The following is a 20,220-nucleotide window of genomic DNA, read 5'->3' as shown; positions in this document are numbered from 1 at the left end:
TGCTCAATATCACTGATTATTAGAAAAATGCAAATCAAAACCTCAATGAGATACCATCCAACACTGGTCAGAATGGTTATTATTAAAAAGTCAAAAAATAAAAGATTCTGGTGAGGTTATGGAGAAAGGGGAACACTTACACATTGTTGACAGGAGTGTGACTTAGTTCAACCATTGCGGAAAGCAGCATGACAATTCCTCAAAGAGCTAAAAACCATTCAACTGAGCAACCCATTACTGGGTATATACCTAAAGAAATATAAATCGTTCTATCATAAAGACATATACACATGTATGTTCACTGAAGCACTATTCTTAATAACAAAGACATGGAATCAACCTAATGCCCATCAATGCTAGGCTGGAAAAAGAAAATGTGACACATGTACATCATGGAATACTATACAGCCATAAAAAGGAATGAGTTCATGTCTTCTACAGGACATGGATGGACCTGGAGGCCATCATCCTTAGCAAACTAATGCAGGCACAGAAAACCAAATACCACATGTTTTCACTTATAAGTGGGAGCTAAATGATGAAAACACATGCACACAAAGAGGGCAACCACAGACACTGGGGCCTACTTGAGAGTGAGGGGTGGGAAAAAGAAGAGGAGCAGAAAAAATAACTATTGGTTCCAGGATTAATACCTAGGTGGTGAAATAATCTGCACAACACACCCCCACGACATGACTTTACCTACATAACAAACCTGCATATTTACCACGAGCCTATGATAAATGTAAAATATTGTCCTTACTTGATGTATTATATTGTTAAATGCATTTTCTTTTAATGTATTTGATTTAAGCTAATAGAGTTTAAAGTAGGAATGTTTATTGATTTAATTAGGAATAACATGCTATGGGTTAAATTTTAGTTACATTACTTCACTAAACTATGTTTATGGGCTTTCGAGTCCCAATTGTCGTACTGGCACTTCGAAATTGATATGTATGTATATCCCTTTAGGCAGTAAACTTTTTAATGTAATGTTGTGAGATAGTTTTCATGGTGTTTCTACATGTCTTGTGACAATTTTTGTCCCTGACTACCTTCGCTATACAAACATCCTTGGAAGATAGAGCTAGTGTCTTCCTCTTGAGCAAAGACAAATTTGTTTCCATACCAGAACAATAAAGATAATGTTTTCCTCTGGTGCAAATTTGGGCAGGTTTGCTAGTAGATCCCTTATAAGATTTGGAGTTCCCAAAACTTGGTACTCCTCAGCTGTGACATGAAACTACTAGGTACACAGCATTTATCTGGGCCAACTTCAGCATCATCCTCATGGGACTTTGGGAGCAAGGAGGGACAATGCAAGCATAAAGCTTGTGTGATTCTTTCTATGCCATAAGTGATAAAGTATTTTATATCTGACCCAGGAGACTTAAGTCTTCCACCATCATCAAAGAAACTGTGGCAGACTAACTCATTAGCTTGCAGGCGGGATGAAAACCTTGCACTGTGTACAGTTCTTGACAGAAGTGTATTAGTTATCTATTCCTACGTAAAAATTGTTTCTAAAACTTAATGATTTTTTTTTTTTTTGAGTTGGAGTCTTGCTCTGTCGCCCAGGCTGGAGTGCAGTGGCGCAATCTCAGCTCACTGCAAGCTCCGCCTCCCGGGTTCACACCATTCTCCTGCCTCAGCCTCCCAAGTAGCTCGGACCACAGGCACCCACCACCACGCCCGGCTAATTTTTTGTATTTTTAGTAGAGACGGGGTTTCACTGTGTTAGCCAGGATGGTCTCCATCTCCTGACCTCGTGATCCACCCGCCTAGGCCTCCCAAATTGCTGGGATTACAGGCGTGAACCACGAAGCCTTGCCCTCTAAAATCTAATGATTTAAATTATATTAAGCATCTATTATCTCTTATAATTTCTATGATTCAGGAGTTCAGGTGCAGAATAGCTGGGCAGTTCTGGTCCAGGACTTTATATTAAGTTGCAATTGAGCTGTAAAATCAGGTGGCATCACCCGAAGGCTCCATGGTTGATGCAGAAATTGCTTTCATGTTGGCTCAATCATAGGGCTGGCAAGTTGATTTAATCATGGGACTTTAGTGCATCCCCACGTGTGTGTCTCCACAGGGTGCTAAAGGGGCCTCAAGATATAGTCACTGGCTATTCCCAAGAGAAAAGTCTAAGAAATAGAGAGGGCAGCCACACTGGTACAATTTTGGACAGGATTCAGCCTGACACAGTCCAGAGGAAATTATATGAATGTGAATATCAAAAAGTAAGGATTGGGAGAAGGGAGCATTTTGGAGGCTTGCTACCAGGGGCGGTATCACTCGGATTATATGCTATCCTTCCAGTATGCCAATTTATTTTTCTTAATAGTGTTTTCAGTATTTTTTGGATACCGCAGGAATAATGGAGATTTTCAAGATTTGTCCAGATAGCTACAGTTTGTAATGAAAAGCAAGCAGAGATATAAATGTATCTTTATCTTTTTCTTTGTTGCTAGAATATCCTGGAAGTCAATCTCAGGACTATTTTCAAATAAAAATGTAAAAGGAAGATGTCAGAAGTGAAAGTAGTGCAAGACTATTAAGTGAACATAGCAGCTAAACTTAGCAAGGTAAAATGTCATACTCCCAGAATAAACTGATAAGTCAATCATACACATGCAACCAAATTATTGGAAAAAATCAATAAGAGTAGCATCAGACTTCTCAACTGTAACCAAAAACTCTGAGAAATATTATGGAAATATTTGCAAAGTTAAAAGATAAAGGACTGTATACACTGTCAAACAAATAAATACAAGTGAAGGCAAAATTAAAGGCATGTTTAAACATTCACATCAAAAAATATTCCTTCGTACTTCTTTAAAAGCTTCTCTATTTAGTAATCTTCCAGGTAAAAAATAAATAAATTAGAATTAAAAGCTTAAGTTTGGATACCATTCTTGTTCATTTTAAATCAAGAACTGTTAAAAAGACAAATCAGGTAAAAGTTTAGAGGACATGATAAAGTATAAAGAATAACAACAAAAGTAAGATGGCAAGAAAGATACCAACCATATAAATAACCAGAAAAAAAGGCTAATGGAAATCTATCATTAAAGGTTAATTATAGTAGTGAAACGAAAAAGAAAAGATTTTAATTGGATATTTAAAAAATTCTATTGCAATGCAAGTCTAATAATGCAGTGTGTCATAGACTAGTAATTCTCAAGTTTCAACATTTATTAAATTAAGGTTAATCTGGAACAGAACTCTGTGGCACAGTATTATCTGTTGTTTCTTACAAAATGTAAGCAAAAAGAAAATTATCATATATTTTATAAGCTATTTGTTAGACTGAGTAGATCATTTTCACAGAACTACCACATAAAACCTAAGAAGACTGTGGCTAACATTTTCAGTTATTAACCACAAGGTATTTACGGATTCAACTAAAATTTGGGAATCTACCCATTCCTCGTTCTCAGTTGATGTTTATTTGGAAAACTGTGATGTGTGTATCAATTCTCAGGAGCATTCTGTTCCCTGGCCACCATAAGTGTATTGGAAGTTGGCATATGATCCAATGACTATGAGGCCCAGAATTCAATGACTATGAGGCCCAGGAAGTTTACTGGAATAATTAGTAAAAGCTATACCATCTTAGCTGCTGAACATAAACGTATGTGGAATTTAGCCCTTTTAGTTGAAAATCTTTATGCTAGTACAAGTACAAGGGGACCATCTCTTTGGAAATGCAACCAACACAGAAAACATGGAGCAGAAAGTTAGGGACTTAATGTCATCTCTTTACCATATGAATGGCTAGATCTAGTGCCTAAGTGGAATATATCTGTAACTTTTTATTTTATTTTATTTGTTTCACACAGGGTCTTGCTCTGTCACCCATGCTGGAGTGCTTTGGTGCTATCTCAACTCACTACAGTCTCAAGCTCCCAGCTCAAGCAATCCTTGCCCCTCAGCCTCCTGAGTAGCTGGGAATACAGGTATGTGCCATCATGTCTGGCTAATTTTTTTTTAAATTTTTTATAGAGACAAAGTCTCACTATGTGGTCCAGGCTAGTCTTGAACTCCTGGGCTCAAGTGATCCTCCTGCCTCAGCCTCCTAAAGTGTTGGGATAACAGGCATGAGCCACTGTACTTGGCCATTTAACTTTTTAGATATATAATTTAATAAATTTCATCTTTTTATTTTTTAAAGTCTTAGAATTGAGTGTTTTTATATAAATCATAATCAAATGAAACAATTATTATAATGAATAGTAAGAACTGAAGGTAAATTATCCTGGCATCAATTTAAAGATTATATAATAATACTCATCAAATTTGCTGCTTCAAATAGTCATTACAGAACTTCCAGCTTCCACTAGGCGGTGGAAAGAGTCTCAGATAATTCACAAAAGTCATAATTTCTTAACCCATTACAGAATTAAGGTCATAGGACAACCAATCATCCTGAGATCTAAGAAAAGATGGACTTCTCTAAGGAGAAGTTGAGAATGAGCACAAGGTTTCAAGGTGAGAAATAAGCCAGGAAGAATTCAGCTAAAATGCCTAACAACTCACTAAAGGCTAGTATGACAGTATAAAGCCCCTGATAATGCAGATGCAAAAAACCTGCACTCACTTATGGCTCTTTTCTTTAAACACAGGAGAAAGCTGGAAGGCTAAAAAGGGAGCCAGAGAACGCATCCATCATGGCCAAGGCCTGAGAGAGAAAGCATATGGCAGATACTGTGGGAAAGACACGAGGAAACACCTGAATCTTTCTCCCCTATAGAAAGCTATTCTTAAGCTACCAGGCAAAGAGATTGCCCTACTATCCTCAGATAACTGGAGCAGAACCACTGTGGTTATAGGTAGGAGGAAAAAAACAAAATCAACAAACAAAACCCTTTATCTTTGCATCAGGTAGAAAAATGATTCTAGGCCGAGAGAAAGTCTCCTGCTGCTGGAGGAGGAGCAGAAGCTCTGAGAAAGCTCACGTAGGAGAGACGGACCTTTAAGGCTGGCCTAAGACTGTGGTGGAAACTGGGCAAAAGAAAACGCCCACATGTGTCCAGGACCACTAAAAAGGCATTGAATAACAAGTAACAGCTGTCTAAATATGGGGAGAAGGCAAAACCATAGAGAGAAAGCACATCTGAAATGCAGCCTTGCAGGGAAAGCAGAAGCTGAAGGTGAGATAAGAATAGTGAGTCTAAAGAACCTTTCTGCAGTCCACATACCCCACCTTAAGCTATGGTAAAGGTGGAGGATTTGAAGCCAGGAAACCAAACCAATTTTATCTCAACCCTCATCTATTTTGACTCGATACCCTACAACCAGTGGCCTAGCTAACAAGAGTTATGCCTATTTTAAGCTATAAAAATTGTTTCATCAATCTCTACTGTTCTATACTCTATATAGAGCTTTAACCAAAACTCATGAGAAACACACACAAAACAACAACATAACCAGAAGAAATAACAACGCTTTTATTAGAGTGAGACAAAGCAACCAAAAGAATCAGATGTGACATTCCCCACATGTTGCAACCACAAGGCAGGAAATTTTAAATAATAATTAATATATTAAAGACTTAAATGAGTAAGATGGGAAATATGTATGAATAAATGAGGGATGGTATCAAGGAAATAAAAATATAAAGATAATCAATAGAGATGCTAAAATATTTGTGATGAAATTATCACTACTCAACATATCCAAGCAAAGAATTAGTGAACTTAACTATGTCATGAGCAATTATGCAAACTCCTACACAAAGACACAAACTAGTAAAAGAAAAAAGGGAAAGAATCAGAGCATCAGTGAGCCACAATATAATATAAATGCTCCAAAATACATGTTATTAGAATTCCAGAAGAAGAAGTGAGACTGGGGCAGATGAAATATTTGGGGAAAAAAATGGCTGTAAATTTTCCAGGAAGAGCAATAGATACCAAAATACAGATCCAAGAAACTCAGAAAACCATGATTAATCAATGCAAAAAGAAAGATAAAAAGGCAGACAGAGGGAGGGAGGAAGGAAGGAAGGAAGGAAAGAAGGAAGGCAGACACACCCTAGACATATCATATTCAAACTAGTAAAAATCATGAATGAAGACACCATCCTGAAGGCAGCCAGAGAGAAAGGATGCATTGCTTACAGGGGAGCAAAGAATTAAAGAAGAATTTTCAAAAAGTATATAACTTAAAGGACGATAGTGTGATAGATTTAGAGTGTTAGAGAAAGGGTAGAGAAAGGGAAAAAATGTCCACTAAGAATTCTATAACCTGTGAAAATCTTTCAAAACTAAAAAACATATAAAGACCTCTTAATCCCAATAAAATCTCAGCAAATTCATTACCAGCAGACTCACATTTATAATAAATGTTTTAAGCAGAAGGAATATGATACTAAACAAAGTTTAATCCACACAAAGAAACAAAGAGTGCTAAAGGTGAGATAAATAAAGACACAGTAAACCAAATTAGACAAAACAGTTAAACATTTCAACACAACAGAAAGAACAACACTTAAATTTGTATATCATAAAAAAGGTAAGAAATACAACATGAGTCATATCTAATAGGACGTCAGAAATTATCTATCCTATAGTTCCAGGATGACGATGATGATGGTTATGATAATGATGAAGACTGTGATGATAGTTATATGGGGGATAAAACTTCAGGCACTTTACATATCAAATTCTATAATATTCACCACATCTATTAAAGTATGTTATATTATTGTCCCTATTTTACCAGCAAGAGAACTGACCAACAAGATTAAACGACGTGACTAAGTTCACACAACCTATAACAACAGAATCTATATCAATCACAACACAATTAGCTATTTCTGTGGCAATTTTCAATAAAGATATTTCTGAAGAAAATCTGCATGATATTTCTGGGCTTTTGACTGCGAATATGGCAAAGAAATAGTAGCAGAACTGGGAATATTTCTAAGTCATGAAAAAGTGAATTTTCTCTTACATTAATGAGTAAACAGTTATTTTCTAACTGTTTAAATAATTTCAAAACAGTTTTAGAAGTAAAAAAAGGAATTGTAGTCTGTTACAAAAGCAATGTTTGTAACAAAATTTCTATAAACAGAGTGACATATAAGCTGTTCTTTTTACATTACTGTACTGCATTGTATCTAATCACCTTACAAATATTCTCTATAATATTGTTTAATAAAATATATTAGAAGAAAACATGTATTTACAAGCATTCATTATTGTATTGTTACTATTGGTTGTTATATTTATAATACAGCAGTGTTTATGCTGTAAATTACTGAACATTTACAGAAAAATATGTTGAAATGGTACATCATACAATGTAAATTTAGTTACCTTAAAGTATCAATAGCACCACCTTGGGGTGTTCGGGGTGTTCGGTATTTCAGAAATGCTACAATATGTTTCAATATAAATTCTTTTCTGCAAACACAATGTGGCAGAAACATAATTAAATCTAAATATTATGGAGATGGGTGACAAGTACTTAAATTTGTAACATTTGCACAGAAGCATAGTTTATGACAGAAAAAAAGATGAAAGAGGACAATAAAGACAAAGAAACAGAAAAGAAAGAAATATTAATTAGTATGACATTTACAAAATAAATTACAGCATTAGCACAGTTTGTCTATTTCTGGGTCCTCTCTGTCTAGGTACATTGGTAGGATTGAACTTCCCAAGACCCACGATGTTTAGCAAAACCATACATATGAGTGTAACTTACTTGGGTCACTTCTGGACTGAGATCTTAAGCACCAAACGATGTTTTACCATACCATCTCTCACAGTCAGCAAGGCTATAGATGATAGCTGCTTGGTCAGTCTGGATCCAACAGACAGGAAGACAGAGAGCAAAGCCCAAAAGAAACCTGCAATGAACATGCATCACAAGAACTTTTTTAAAAGTTTTTTTTTGTTTTTATGCCAAAGATATTTCAGTGTTATTACCGAATTACTATCTATCTCCACATAAATACTATGATTATTAACTGAAATACAGTATTTCTATGTAAAACTATGGAGTTTGTCTATATAATGACATGGAAAAATCTAGACTGCATTTTGGAGTGAAGAAGCTGGGTACACAACAGTATTACAGATTAGTGTATATAACTGAGACAGTGATGGACAGAATTGTTGTTATTTGGTATGGGGGAAAAATGTTTTCTGAAAAACAATGTGGTAAATCCATAAATCATTTGCCTTGTAGTAACACAGCTTGAATTAGAACAGGTATTTAACAATATTATTTAACCTGTTAAATGTAATTTCAAAATTTCTCATAGACTATCCTGGGAGATTGAATAAATGTCCAACAATATTGCCCTATTAAACAAAGAATGTCACCAAATATACACAGTTACGAAAATGTGGCAAAATATACAGTGAGTATACAGTATTTTTTAGCCTAAATAAGAAAGGATATAAATTATTAATCATGAGCAATATTTCCTTTTTACATGATGTCTAAAACACTGACCTTATAGGTTCAGGCTTTGTTTTGGTATTTTTCTAAATAACAATTTCTCAAGTTTCTATTTTTTAAAATAAGTTCTTGATATCTCCACTGATAGTCTGTAGAGAAAAACTATTAGGTTGAAATAATTGCTATACACTTTAAATGTCTTTTAAATTTTAGAAAAAATCAATTACCAATCTTCAAGTTGGATTACTCGTTAAATATAAATTTCTAAGTATTTCTTTTAGAGACAAAGAATATAAAACAATATTTGATATTTTAACTCAGGAAAAAAACCTATTTTAATCTTACACAAAGGTGCATAAGGCAATGCCACACTAAAAGGAGAACTGAAAGAATGCCTTCAGCTTTGATTATTTTATACAAAACAAATTCATATTTTCAACTGTGTGTTCAAATATTATCTATATATAAAAATATTTCATGAATTCTATAAAAATAAAATTTGTTGCAATATTATGCTATTGAGATTCAATTAAATATTACAATATAAAGCTCATTTGAAAATATTCACGTTTGTTTTGTGTTATCTTGAGCAACTTCCTATAATAGTTTGGTTTATTTTTTTCCCACTGATCAATATAATTAGTTTACTTATTTGAATATTTATCTCAAAGGAGGTATTTTTACACCTAAAAATGGGTAGGCAAAAGAATCATACCCTGTCAAGTATAAAGCTTCCTAGACAAGTAGACCTAATGGGAAAACATTCTCTAACAGAAAGCTGACCAATATCATATTTCTCTATTTAATGTAAAAAGTCAAATTGAAAGGATGGCTTGTCAGCACATGTGTAACTACAATGAAATTCATGCCTACCTCTAGTACTCGAATTAGAAATTCCAACATAATTGAACTAGAAGATATTCTACACTTTAATACTACAGCACCATTTCATTAAAATTCAGTATTCCATATTTTCATTACATGTTCATCATTCTGAGTATAAATTTCTTCAGAATATTCTCTCCTTAAAGTAAAATAGAAAGAAACTTGTATTTCAGAGCAGAAATCTTAGATTAATAAGATAAATAGTGTATTAGATATAGAAAGAAAAAAGTCGAGGGAGGGGCGGAGCAAGATGGCCGAATAGGAGCAGCTCCAGTCTCCAACTCCCAGCGCGAGCGACACAGAAGACCGGTGATTTCTGCATTTTCAACTGAGGTACTGGGTTCATCTCACTGGGGAGTGCCGGACGATCGGTGCTGGTCAGCTGCTGCAGCCCACCAGCGAGAGCTAGAGCAGGGCGAGGCATTGCCTCACCTGGGAAGTGCAAGGGGGAAGGGAGTCCCTTTTCCTAGCCAGGGGAACTGAGACACACAACACCTGGAAAATCGGGTAAATCCCACCCCAATACTGCGCTTTAAGCAAACAGGCACACCAGGAGATCATATCCCACACCTGGCCGGGAGGGTCCCACACCCACGGAGCCTCCCTCATTGCTAGCGCAGCAGTCTGTGATCTACCAGCAAGGCAGCAGCGAGGCTGGGGGAGGGGCGCCCGCCATTGCTGAGGCTTAAGTAGGTAAACAAAGCTGCTGGGAAGCTCGAACTGGGTGGAGCTCACAGCAGCTCAAGGAAACCTGCCTGTCTCTGTAGACTCCACCTCTGGGGACAGGGCACAGTAAACTAAACAAATGCAGCAGACACCTCTGCAGACGCAAACGACTCTGTCTGACAGCTTTGAAGAGAGCAGTGGATCTCCCAACACGGAGGTTGAGATCTGAGAAGGGACAGACTCCCTGCTCAAGTGGGTCCCTGACCCCTGAGTAGCCTAACTGGGAGACATCCCCCACTAGGGGCAGTCTGACACCCCACACCTCACAGGGAGGAGTACACCCCTGAGAGGAAGCTTCCAAAGCAAGAATCAGACAGGTACACTCGCTGTTCAGAAATATTCTATCTTCTGCAGCCTCTGCTGCTGATACCCAGGCAAACAGGGTCTGGAGTGGACCTCAAGCAATCTCCAACAGACCTACAGCTGAGGGTCCTGACTGTTAGAAGGAAAACTATCAAACAGGAAGGACACCTACACCAAAACCCCATCAGTACATCACCATCATCAAAGACCAGAGGCAGATAAAACCACAAAGATGGGGAAAAAGCAGGGCAGAAAAGCTGGAAATTCAAAAAATAAGAGCGCATCTCCCCCGGCAAAGGAGCGCAGCTCATCGCCAGCAACGGAACAAAGCTGGACGGAGAATGACTTTGACGAGATGAGAGAAGAAGGCTTCAGTCCATCAAATTTCTCAGAGCTAAAGGAGGAATTACGTACCCAGCGCAAAGAAACTAAAAATCTTGAAAAAAAAGTGGAAGAATTGATGGCTAGAGTAATTAATGCACAGAAGGTCCTAAACGAAATGAAAGAGATGAAAACCATGACACGAGAAATACGTGACAAATGCACAAGCTTCAGTAACCGACTCGATCAACTGGAAGAAAGAGTATCAGCGATTGAGGATCAAATGAATGAAATGAAGCGAGAAGAGAAACCAAAAGAAAAAAGAAGAAAAAGAAATGAACAAAGCCTGCAAGAAGTATGGGATTATGTAAAAAGACCAAATCTACATCTGATTGGGGTGCCTGAAAGTGAGGGGGAAAATGGAACCAAGTTGGAAAACACTCTTCAGGATATCATCCAGGAGAACTTCCCCAACCTAGTAGGGCAGGCCAACATTCAAATCCAGGAAATACAGAGAACGCCACAAAGATACTCCTCGAGAAGAGCAACTCCAAGACACATAATTGCCAGATTCACCAAAGTTGAAATGAAGGAAAAAATCTTAAGGGCAGCCAGAGAGAAAGGTCGGGTTACCCACAAAGGGAAGCCCATCAGACTAACAGCAGATCTCTCAGCAGAAACTCTACAAGCCAGAAGAGAGTGGGGGCCAATATTCAACATTCTTAAAGAAAAGAATTTTAAACCCAGAATTTCATATCCAGCCAAACTAAGTTTCATAAGTGAAGGAGAAATAAAATCCTTTACAGATAAGCAAATGCTTAGAGATTTTGTCACCACTAGGCCTGCCTTACAAGAGACTCTGAAGGAAGCACTAAACATGGAAAGGAACAACCGGTACCAGCCATTGCAAAAACATGCCAAAATGTAAAGACCATTGAGGCTAGGAAGAAACTGCATCAACTAACGAGCAAAATAACCAGTTAATATCATAATGGCAGGATCAAGTTCACACATAACAATCTTAACCTTAAATGTAAATGGACTAAATGCTCCAATTAAAAGACACAGACTGGCAAACTGGATAAAGAGTCAAGACCCATCACTCTGCTGTATTCAGGAGACCCATCTCACACGCAGAGACATACATAGGCTCAAAATAAAGGGATGGAGGAAGATTTACCAAGCAAATGGAGAACAAAAAAAAGCAGGGGTTGCAATACTAATCTCTGATAAAACAGACTTTAAACCATCAAAGATCAAAAGAGACAAAGAAGGCCATTACATAATGGTAAAGGGATCAATTCAACAGGAAGAGCTAACTATCCTAAATATATATGCACCCAATACAGGACCACCCAGATTCATCAAGCAAGTCCTTAGAGACTTACAAAGAGACTTAGACTCCCATACAATAATAATGGGAGACTTCAACACTCCACTGTCAACATTAGACAGATCAACGAGACAGAAAGTTAACAAGGATATCCAGGAATTGAACTCATCTCTGCAGCAAGCAGACCTAATAGACATCTATAGAACTCTCCACCCCAAATCAACAGAATATACATTCTTCTCAGCACCACATCATACTTACTCCAAAATTGACCATGTAATTGGAAGTAAAGCACTCCTCAGCAAATGTACAAGAACAGAAATTATAACAAACTGTCTCTCAGACCACAGTGCAATCAAACTAGAACTCAGGACTAAGAAACTCAATCAAAACCGCTCAACTACATGGAAACTGAACAACCTGCTCCTGAATGACTACTGGGTACATAACGAAATGAAGGCAGAAATAAAGATGTTCTTTGAAACCAATGAGAACAAAGATACAACATACCAGAATCTCTGGGACACATTTAAAGCAGTGTGTAGAGGGAAATTTATAGCACTAAATGCCCACAAGAGAAAGCAGGAAAGATCTAAAATTGACACTCTAACATCGCAATTAAAATAACTAGAGAAGCAAGAGCAAACACATTCGAAAGCTAGCAGAAGGCAAGAAATAACTAAGATCAGAGCAGAATTGAAGGAAATAGAGACACAAAAAACCCTCCAAAAAATCAATGAATCCAGGAGTTGGTTTTTTGAAAAGATCAACAAAATTGACAGACCACTAGCAAGACTAATAAAGAAGAAAAGAGAGAAGAATCAAATCGACGCAATTAAAAATGATAAAGGGGATATCACCACCGACCCCACAGAAATACAAACTACCATCAGAGAATACTATAAACACCTCTACACAAATAAACTGGAAAATCTAGAAGAAATGGATAATTTCCTGGACACTTACACTCTTCCAAGACTAAACCAGGAAGAAGTTGAATCCCTGAATAGACCAATAGCAGGCTCTGAAATTGAGGCAACAATTAATAGCCTACCAACCAAAAAAAGTCCAGGACAAGATGGATTCACAGCTGAATTCTACCAGAGGTACAAGGAGGAGTTGGTACCATTCCTTCTGAAACTATTCCAATCAATAGAAAAAGAGGGAATCCTCCCTAACTCATTTTATGAGGCCAACATCATCCTGATACCAAAGCCTGGCAGAGACACAACAAAAAAAAGAGAATTTTAGACCAATATCCCTGATGAACATCGATGCAAAAATCCTCAATAAAATACTGGCAAACCGGATTCAGCAGCACATCAAAAAGCTTATCCACCATGATCAAGTGGGCTTCATCCCTGGGATGCAAGGCTGGTTCAACATTCGCAAATCAATAAACATAATCCAGCATATAAACAGAACCAAAGACAAGAACCACATGATTATCTCAATAGATGCAGAAAAGGCTTTTGACAAAATTCAACAGCCCTTCATGCTAAAAACGCTCAATAAATTCGGTATTGATGGAACGTACCTCAAAATAATAAGAGCTATTTATGACAAACCCACAGCCAATATCATACTGAATGGGCAAAAACTGGAAAAATTCCCTTTGAAAACTGGCACAAGACAGGGATGCCCTCTCTCACCACTCCTATTCAACATAGTGTTGGAAGTTCTGGCTAGGGCAATTAGGCAAGAGAAAGAAATCAAGGGTATTCAGTTAGGAAAAGAAGAAGTCAAATTGTCCCTGTTTGCAGATGACATGATTGTATATTTAGAAAACCCCATTGTCTCAGCCCAAAATCTCCTTAAGCTGATAAGCAACTTCAGCAAAGTCTCAGGATACAAAATTAATGTGCAAAAATCACAAGCATTCTTATACACCAGTAACAGACAGAGAGCCAAATCAGGAATGAACTTCCATTCACAATTGCTTCAAAGAGAATCAAATACCTAGGAATCCAACTTACAAGGGATGTAAAGGACCTCTTCAAGGAGAACTACAAACCACTGCTCAGTGAAATAAAAGAGGACACAAACAAATGGAAGAACATACCATGCTCATGGATAGGAAGAATCAATATCGTGAAAATGGCCATACTGCCCAAGGTAATTTATAGATTCAATGCCATCCCCATCAAGCTACCAATGAGTTTCTTCACAGAATTGGAAAAAACTGCTTTAAAGTTCATATGGAACCAAAAAAGAGCCCGCATCTCCAAGACAATCCTAAGTCAAAAGAACAAAGCTGGAGGCATCACGCTACCTGACTTCAAACTATACTACAAGGCTACAGTAACCAAAACAGCATGGTACTGGCACCAAAACAGAGATATAGACCAATGGAACAGAACAGAGTCCTCAGAAATAATACCACACATCTACAGCCATTTGATCTTTGACAAACCTGAGAGAAACAAGAAATGGGGAAAGGATTCCCTATTTAATAAATGGTGCTGGGAAAATTGGCTAGCCATAAGTAAAAAGCTGAAACTGGATCCTTTCCTTACTCCTTATACGAAAATTAATTCAAGATGGATTAGAGACTTAAATGTTAGACCTAATACCATAAAAATCCTAGAGGAAAACCTAGGTAGTACCATTCAGGACATAGGCATGGGCAAAGACTTCATGTCTAAAACACCAAAAGCAACGGCAGCAAAAGCCAAAATTGACAAATGGGATCTCATTAAACTAAAGAGCTTCTGCACAGCAAAAGAAACTACCATCAGAGTGAACAGGCAACCTACAGAATGGGAGAAAATTTTTGCAGACTATCCATCTGGCAAAGGGCTAATATCCAGAACCTACAAAGAACTCAAACAAATTTACAAGAAAAAAACAAACAACCCCATCAAAAAGTGGGCAAAGGATATGAACAGACATTTCTCAAAAGAAGACATTCATACAGCCAACAGACACATGAAAAAATGCTCATCATCACTGGCCATCAGAGAAATGCAAATCAAAACCACAATGAGATACTATCTCACACCAGTTAGAATGGCAATCATTAAAAAGTCAGGAAACAACAGGTGCTGGAGAGGATGTGGAGAAATAGGAACACTTTTACACTGTTGGTGGGATTGTAAACTTGTTCAACCATTATGGAAAACAGTATGGCGATTCCTCAAGGATCTAGAACTAGATGTACCATATGACCCAGCCATCCCATTACTGGGTATATACCCAAAGGATTATAAATCATGCTGCTATAAAGACACATGCACATGTATGTTTATTGCAGCACTATTCACAATAGCAAAGACTTGGAATCAACCCAAATGTCCATCAGTGACAGATTGGATTAAGAAAATGTGGCACATATACACCATGGAATACTATGCAGCCATCAAAAAGGATGAGTTTGAGTCCTTTGTAGGGACATGGATGCAGCTGGAATCCATCATTCTTAGCAAACTATCACAAGAACAGAAAACCAAACACCGCATGTTCTCACTCATAGGTGGGAACTGAACAATGAGATCACTCGGACTCAGGAAGGGGAACATCACACACCGAGGCCTATCATGGGGAGGGGGGAGGGGGGAGGGATTGCATTGGGAGTTATACCTGATGTAAATGACGAGTTGATGGGTGCAGCCCAGCAACATGGCACAAGTATACATATGTAACAAACCTGCACGTTATGCACATGTACCCTACAACTTAAAGTATAATAATAATAAATAAATTAAAAAAAAGTCATTTTACAATCAAATAACAATGTGCCACCATAAAAACCTACAACACATAATAAGAATAATAAAAAGAACTAGTTATGAAGAGAATCTTAGTCAGCATTAGAGTAAATGGCATCTAAGCAAATCTGAGTTTAATATCATAGTCATGGAAAGAAAGAACAAAACAATTACAAACATAACAGTGTTATTATATCGTTGTTGTATTGAAAGAAGCGGCCCCTGCTAGTACTTCTAGAATGTAGAAAGATGAAGGTTCAGGTATTACCTGCTTACCAGCTGGTTAGATGACTATCCAGCTCAGCATCAGGTAGTTAAGTTGTACTAAGGCAAAATGAAAACATGAAAGGATAATGCTAGAGACGCCAGCTGGGCCACAGACAAATTTTTCATTCCTCTGTTCACTCATGCATTCATTGAGCACAAATTTATCATGTATCTAGTATATGCTAAACATTGTCCCAGATACAAAGATGAATAAAACAATGCTTCTCACCCTCAAAGGATTAAATCTAGTAAATGTAGACAAACAAATCAACAAGTTAATGCAAAAGAGTATTGAGGGTGCTCTGATAGAAGGGGGGGACAGTGCTCCTTGAACTTGAATGACTTTTTGAAAAATTCCCTTCCAATTAAGCAAGGTAGTCTTTTCTATATTCCTAGAATCCTTGCTACATATCTAGACAGAATCTGAGGGATGAATACTAATATTTAAATTACCAGAATATACATAATTAAATGACAAATTGTGTGGCACACGCAAAATTTTTCAAGGACATATATAAGAGGAGAGAAATAATGAGAACTGGAGTACTAAGGTATATTATCAAATCAGAGGCAAAACAAAATTTAAAGAGATAGGAAAATCTCTACATAAATACATATTTCAGGTTTATACTGACATACGTATACAAATATATGTAGACAGATGACAAACTTGATAGGAAACAACATTTCATAGCGTATCTGCATTCACACAAAAACTTTCTAATGATCTTTTACCATATCCTGTTTTAAAAGGGTTTTTCTTTAATTTTTTTTTTTTTTTTTTTTTTTTTTTTTTTGAGACGGAGTCTCGCTCTGTCGCCCAGGCTGGAGTGCAGTGGCCGGATCTCAGCTCACTGCAAGCTCCGCCTCCCAGGTTCACACCATTCTCCTGCCTCAGTCTCCCGAGTAGCTGGGACTACAGGCTCCCGCCACCTCGCCCGGCTAGTTTTTTTGGTTTTTTTTTTTTTTTTTTTTTTTTTTTTTTTTGTATTTTTTAGTAGAGACGGGGTTTCACCATGTTAGCCAGGATGGTCTCCATCTCCTGACCTCGTGATCCGCCCGTCTCGGCCTCCCAAAGTGCTGGGATTACAGGCTTGTGCTACTGCACCCGGAAATTTTTTTTTTTAAATCACCACGTGAAGTGTTCATTTTTTATTCATAGTTTTTGTTTGTTTGCTTGCTTTTGACTCAGTACCTTCATATTGACCACCTTTTCCTTTAATCTTTTTACCCACTTATCTTCGTTAAAGTCTCTGCCTGATGGTTTTAATATTTGGGTCTTGGGTTTCTCTAAATCTGATTGTTTTGAATGCTCTATTTCTTCATATTGGGGTGTGTGTGTGTGTCTGTGTGTGTGTGTGTGTGTGTGTCGTAATTTTGGATGGGATACTGGCATTATACACAGAAGAACAGAGAAGACCAGATTCAGTATTATCCATCCCTGGAATCAAGCAGCTTCATCTCCTGTCAGGCCATTATTGCAGTGGGTAGAGTCAAAACAGTGGTTAGAAGTTGAGCTGGATTTCCATTTTGTCATTGCTACCCTTTCCATTAGTGCACTGACAGCTTCAGTTTCTTCAGGGAAGACCTGCTGTTACCTTGTGCTTACAAGGTTGCTTGGGCTTCTGAGTGAATTTTCTCAGTGTCCCTGCTCCAACTTCAGCTTTTAGCAGTCTCTGCACAGCTCTCTCCCCACCGTTGGAACTCTCTCCAGAGCAGTCGTAGACTGCTTTTCTTGTTGTGGGTTGGGGAGAGGGGATGGTAGGGCTTCTGTTCTCCTGGCACAGCTTCAATCTTCTTAAAAGACCTGTTCATCTGAGCATCAGGGGTGGTGCTTTCTCACTCTTGCTCTTCTAATGGCCAGCAATTTCTGCCTTATGTCTGTGGTGGTCTTTTTTTTTTTTTTTTTTTTTTTTGAGACGGAGTCTCACTCTGTCGCCCAAGCTGGAGTGCAGTGGCCGAATCTCAGCTCACTGCAAGCTCCGCCTCCCGGGTTTACGCCATTCACCTGCCTCAGCCTCCCGAGAAGCTGGGACTACAGGCGCCTGCCACCTCGCCCAGCTAATTTTTTGTATTTTTTGGTAGAGACGGGGTTTCACCGTGTTAGCCAGGATGGTCTCGATCTCCTGACCTCGTGATCCGCCCGTCTTGGCCTCCCAAAATGCTGGGATTTCAGGCTTGAGCCACCGCGCCCGGCCTGTGGTGGTCTTGAGTAGCAGTTTCCCGACCTTCTCCCAGAAGGAGCAGGCCTCTGCTTCTCATCCGTAAAAGAAGGGTTTCTTGATACTTTTCAGATGTAGAGGATTTTTGCTTTTCCCCCTGCCCCCAAAGCAATGACTTTAACCTTGATCCTGGAGGTGAGTATTGGCCACCCCTCCCCCAATTACCTTAAACTTTTGCTTCATATTAGAGCAGGTAGAGAAACAGGTGTGACCATAGCATGGTGGCTCATGCTTGTAATTCCAGCACTTGGGGAGGCGGAGGGGGTAGAATCACTTGCGCTCAGGAGTTCAAGACCAGCCTGGCCAACCCTATGTCTACTAAAAATACAAAAATTAGCCAGGCATGGTGGCAGGTGCCTGTAGTTCCAGCTACTCGGGAGGGTAAGGCACAAGAACCTGGGAGGCAGAGGTTGCAGTGAGCAAAAATCACGCCACGGCACTCCAGCCTGGGCGACAGAGTGACTCAGTCTCCAAAAAGAAAAAAGAGAAACAGGTGGTGATCAGTTAGTACGCCCCCTCTTGTGCCAGCTGATCAACTCCTGCCTACCAGCTCCCTAGGGGGACCCTCAGCAGCTTCCTGCCTTGCCACAAATCTTTATTAGTACCTGGTAAAGGGCTGGGAAATACAGTTTGTAAGAAACGCAGAATTTTGTGTTCTCAATTTCAACAGCTTCATGTTAGCCTACACCAGGGCTTTAAGAATTATGAACATTTTAACTGATTTCTTCTTACCTGATTGTATGATGACCACCACTTCCTCCAGTCACCAAAGTAAAATAAATGCTATGTTTCATTGTTCCTTAGACATGCTGTCACTCTTTCTGATTCAATTTGCTTAGTTACCTTACAACTGTAGCTCTCTAACGGTTTCAGAAGAAATAATGATTTTTGCTAATTATCTATGTTTCTTTTCTTACTGTTAGGAGGTGAGTGACATTTTCTTGCTGCTTTTTACATACTAACAGAAAAAGAATTCTAAATTTTTTAAATTATCAATTTAAATTTTCTTGGTGCTTTCCTAATAAGAAAGGAGACCAAAAACAATTTGCCAATTATTTAGTACTTTACGCTTCTTCAAGTCTTGGCCAAAATTTTTGTTCACAATACTACAGGTTTTCTAGAAATGCATACAATAAAATATGCACTAACCTATCATTTAACTACAGCCTTCATTTTTGAGTAAGTATGATCATATTTCAGTCTTCTATGTAGAGATAATCTTATTTTTCTCTTTCTATCATGAAATAATGTAGTAAAATTCAAACATTTTTACTCACGCATCTCTTTCATCAGATGAAACTTTGTGTATTCCTAATACACAAATGATATGAAAGCAGACATGTTCTGTTTCAAGTGCAGGAGGGGAAAGATGAAAGAATGCCCTTCTGTTGTCTGCTCTGCATCTGTCCCTCAAACTCCAAACCGGCCTTTGAGCAGCCTCAGAGGAGTTTTTAGTAACTTGTAAAAAACCCAAACCTTACCCCAGACCTATGTAATCTAAATTTCTAGAAATGAAGTCCACAAATGAATGTATTAACTTACTGTCTAGGTAACTCTGATGTTTGGGCATCTTTAGCACAGCATGAAGAATTTTAATTTTTCTCAATGTAATTTATTAAATTGAAAGTATTGCATGTGTGATAATATAGACAATAATCACATTCAGAAGCAAAAATGTTATTACAGGTTCAAAAAATCTTACAGCAAAGACCTTCTCTGCATTTTGCATTTCCCCTAAGTACTGTGTTTATTTCAGGTATCTTTTTCTTTTTCTTTTTCTTTTTTTTTTTTTTTTTTGAGACAGAGTCTCACTCTTTCGCCCAGGCTGGAGTGCAGTGGTGAGATCTCGGCTCACTGCAATCTGCACCTCCCGGGTTCACGCCATTCTCCTGCCTCAGCCTCCAGAGTAGCTGGGACTACAGGCGCCCTCCACCACGCTGGGCTAATGTTTTTGCATTTTTAGTAGAGACAGAGTTTTACCGTGTTAGCCAGGATAGGATGGTCTCCATCTCCTGATCTCGTGATCCACCCATCT

General features: G+C 38.2%; 1 long non-coding RNA gene across 1 annotated transcript in view; it reads right to left on the bottom strand.

Moving 5' to 3' along the window:
• LOC126956294 (uncharacterized) overlaps positions 1-9,382 on the bottom strand; it is a 37,008-nt gene extending 27,626 nt beyond the window's left edge. The window contains exons 1-2 of the long non-coding RNA XR_007726286.1: positions 9,295-9,382; positions 7,720-7,864 (exon numbers count right to left, since the gene is read on the bottom strand). This is a non-coding gene — a long non-coding RNA (uncharacterized LOC126956294). The remainder of the gene's footprint in view (positions 1-7,719; positions 7,865-9,294) is intronic.
• Between the last annotated feature and the right edge of the window lie 10,838 nt (positions 9,383-20,220).

This window comes from Macaca thibetana, chromosome 6 (genome assembly GCF_024542745.1).
Source record: "Macaca thibetana thibetana isolate TM-01 chromosome 6, ASM2454274v1, whole genome shotgun sequence".
NCBI classification, from domain to species: Eukaryota; Metazoa; Chordata; class Mammalia; order Primates; family Cercopithecidae; genus Macaca; species Macaca thibetana.
Note: the sequence above shows the minus strand (reverse complement) of the source record. Positions and strands in the feature narration are given on the sequence as shown.